This window comes from Cherax quadricarinatus, chromosome 55 (genome assembly GCF_038502225.1).
Source record: "Cherax quadricarinatus isolate ZL_2023a chromosome 55, ASM3850222v1, whole genome shotgun sequence".
Taxonomy (NCBI): domain Eukaryota; kingdom Metazoa; phylum Arthropoda; class Malacostraca; order Decapoda; family Parastacidae; genus Cherax; species Cherax quadricarinatus.
This window is the reverse complement of record NC_091346.1, coordinates 17439734-17443651: the sequence shown is the minus strand read 5'-3', so window position 1 is coordinate 17443651 and position 3918 is coordinate 17439734. Positions and strand designations below refer to the sequence as shown.

Below are 3918 nucleotides of genomic sequence, written 5' to 3'. Positions count from 1 at the left end.
CTTCCTCCCACTTGCTAGAAAGCTAGTTAAATATTTCTTCATTAGCATTTTTTACCAGCAATAATAAACTCTGTAAATCAGCTTTGAAACTGCAGGTTTGAGAGAGTTTTAGAGGCTCTGGTCTGTTGACTTTGGTGTTTACCCAGACGAGCGTGTTCCTGCGAGCCACTGTTACAGCCCCACCTCCAGGATAAGATCAGACGAGGTAAGGGAATCTAAGCACGCGCATGTTCACCTCACAGCGACCAGCCGCACACTGCCACTGGCACTCTCCTTTCTGCCTTCTGTGGCCCTCCCTCCCACCCACCAGTCCTTCCTTCCTCCCTCCCTCCCGCCCACCAGTCCTTCCTCCTTCCCTCCCTCCATACCTCTCCATCTTTATCCATATCTCTCTACCTCCCTTCCCTCCCTCATTACCTGTATCTGAACTTGATAGTCATTTCAGAGTCATGTGAATACTACAATAACAATTACTGCTACTTCTACTGTTATTGCTGCTACTACTACTACTACCACTACTACTATTGCTACTACTACCACTGCTACTATTCCTCCTAATACTACTACTACTAATAATAGTTCTGCTATCGCTACTATTACTAGTATAGCTACTATTATTACTACCACTATAGCTACTAAAATTACTACTACTATTGCTACTAGTACTATTGCTGCTAGAAATACAGCAAATTGTAAAATGTGTATGCACAAATGTATATATGAATGTGAGTTAGTATTCATGTAGGTATGTTTCTCGTGTGTATTCATATGTATGAGTTTGCATATGAAAGAAATCACAATAAAACGCGTGATTGCAAATATGTAAAAATACCACAGTGAGAATAGGAAATATAAACCAGAGCGCTTTCATGTGCTTACACATCCTCTGAAGATGTGTAAGGTCATGAAAGTGCCCAGGTTTTATACCTTATTTTTCAATGTGATATTTTTACGTGCGTATGGATACACGCGTGTTTGCATGTATGCATGCACGTATTTGCGTGCATACGTATATTTAATCTTGTGTGATAACCCAAAGACTGTAGACGAGGTGGTTATGTCCCTCTATTGTATTGATTAAACCATAGACTGGCGAAACGTCTGCAAAATAGATACTGGGATGTTGCCCATGCGTTTAATGCACCACCAAACGTCTGCAAAACAGATACCGGGATGTTGTGTATGCGTCTAATGAACCACCAAATGACCGGCTCTGGCATAAAGTCGTAAAGTATTTAAGGCTTCACTGAACTCGTGGAAATTAAAATCGCTTTTAAAACGTAAATTTTGATTATTTCCTTAATTTTCTTTCATGCAGTTATATTTTCCATAAAATTCTCTAAAGTCCTCAAAGGTAAAATATGTATTTTGTTTTTTTAATTACAGGAAGTTAAATTTAATACATATCTTTCCATAAAATTGGAAAATTAACTCTACGTATCTCAAACTCTGTGCAAGAATTTTTCCAATTAAGATTCATCAGAAAAAGTATTCTCTAGCTAATACAGGTAAACTAATTTACTTAATAAAAATTGGTACTTCGGCATTTATAAAGCTAAAGTGAAAATGAATTAGACACATATGGAACATATGTGTATCTTTATTTAACTTATGTGTAACACCTGGGTGTCTTCATTGTATGTCTAATTCTTCATCTTGTCGGTATTGTGTACCATTTACAACCTCAAAGTGAAAGGCAAGCTTTCTTTAAGAAGTGAAAGTCTGAAGCTTATCAGAAAAGCACATTATACGGTAACTGCTTCATTACATTTAAATTTTTTACTTACAAAGTGACTATAGTCTGATAGTTATAATCATAACGATTATTATTTATAGACGTGGATCGGTAAGCCAGCGGAAGTCCTCGGTCAGATGACCAAAATTTCCAGCTGTGGTCCATCATATAACTAAGATTAGCGTCAGGAAACACTTGTCCTGTTTCCTGACAAATATTATAGGGCGTCCCTTTTCTCAAGGAAGGCATAAGAATTAATATTTTGAAGCCTATATGACTAGTCTTTTTTAAGTTAATAAAACTGGCAAATTGGGGACTGGTAACATTACGCTTGTTCTCTGGGAAGGCACAAAAGGGGTGAAAATTTGAAGCCGATCGGAAGAGGCATTCTCCGGTTATTGCACTGATTCCATCGATTCCTTGTTTTATAAGCAAATTTAGTGTGTCGGTAAATTTGCCCAAACAAAAACTAGACTTAATGGCTGCCATCCTGTCCTTTAAGAAGCATCCAGAATTAAATACAGGGTGTTTCAAAGAGATGAACCCGATTTGATATTGGGTCTATCTTTTCGAAATACCTTGTATGAAGCCATTTAGAAAAGTTACTCAAATATATTTTAGGTAATTTAGCAGGACTCAAAATTTAACGCATTTTATGTGAATAAATGGTTTTTGAAAATCGACAAGTTGATAAATGAGACTTGTGCCACGTTTGGGTATGTATATTCTGTAAACGTTTCTTCACCATCATGTGGCTTTTTCAGCCCAATGCAGAGAAAAGTTTAACAGTAGTAGTAGTAGTTTGAGGTAAACAGTCCCTCAGCCTGGAGTCGATGTGTTGAGATCATCTTTTCTCAAAACACCGACTCCAGGCTGAGGGATTGTTTACCTCAAACTCCTTCTAATCTTCCACCGTTCTCTGTATTGGTCCGAAGAAGTCACTTGTTAGCGAAACACTTCCATATTAACGATACCCAAATGGTGCAGAAGTCTATCATTTATCAACAAATTCTTCTAAACTTAAAACTAACAGAAATGTTGCTACTTGAGTTTTGCTTTCCTCTCTCATCTAATTAGAAAGCTCCTTTCTGGAACGTTAGAAGCTACGCCTCTATGGGTTTTGCAAGTAATCCCAGACGCTCCAGGATCCTGGGAAAGGGGTCAACAACTTTGGTCATAACGCACCAGCATGTGCCAATTGTTCCTAGAATCTTGTCCTAGTTACCGTACACCAGCGGGGAAAATTTCAAGACGATTAGCTAAAACCTCGTGTTATAAGGGAAGTAAAACCCATAAAAGTTGAGAAAGGAAAAAAAATAAGTTCCTTCAGGAATACCTTATTACAATAAGAGTAATAATAGCAATAATAAGCATAAGAATAAGTAGCATAACAAATTTAATAAGTATAATAATAAAATACAAAATTTAGTTGAATACTTAATGCAGAGAATTATAATATTAATAACTGTGATAATGATAGCAATCATAATTGCTGACAAATTACATCTGGTCCAATGCATAATTTTTTATGCCTCTAGATAACAACGTAATTACATGTACTGTGTAATACAATGCAATTACATATAATTGCATATGCAACATTCCGTCAGATCGCATTTACAATCTGCAGAAAGACAAATTAGTCGTATGTTTGATGGAAAACTGGGGTTTGCTTCAGAAGGCGGAGAATCGGGCACCCATTCATCCGTTTTCGGAAACTCGCTTAAAAATCTATCCATACCTGAAGCCGTTCATAGATCTCGCGTACACAACTGATATTACCTTTTCAAACATTTCCAGATTGTTTATTCATTTTAATACTCATTGATTCACCAATGGCCATACCACGTTGAACGCACCACTTCTCGTCCGATCATCGAAGTTAAGGAACGCTGGGTTTGGTTAGTACTTGGATGGGTGACCGCCTAGGAACACCAAATGCTGTTGGCATGAATGTTTTTTGAGACCTGGTCTCAGACCGCGCTGCGGGGGCGTTGACCCCCGAAACCCTCTCCAGGTAAACTCCAGGTAAAGTGAACTGTCATTTCACTCTTTCATTCGCCTGCCACCTTATCTACTAGTCAGTCTATCAATTTCATCTACCCGTCAATCTATATCACAGTCCTAGTCTCACTTCCCTCAAATCTTCCAAAACTTTTAAAACTTCTGAACATATTACGTAT

The 3918-nt window shown here is 37.7% G+C and overlaps 1 protein-coding gene and 1 pseudogene across 1 annotated transcript in view; one reads left to right on the top strand and one right to left on the bottom strand.

Moving 5' to 3' along the window:
- Nucleotides 1-283, bottom strand: part of LOC138854350 (opioid-binding protein/cell adhesion molecule-like) — a 275215-nt gene extending 274932 nt beyond the window's left edge. The window contains exon 1 of the mRNA XM_070096967.1: nucleotides 1-283. This exon is cut by the window's left edge and continues 789 nt beyond it. The gene's annotated coding sequence lies outside the window, so the exon portion shown is untranslated.
- A 3283-nt stretch (nucleotides 284-3566) lies between these two features.
- Nucleotides 3567-3685, top strand: LOC128699039 (5S ribosomal RNA; annotated as a pseudogene).
- Nucleotides 3686-3918: the final 233 nt, after the last annotated feature.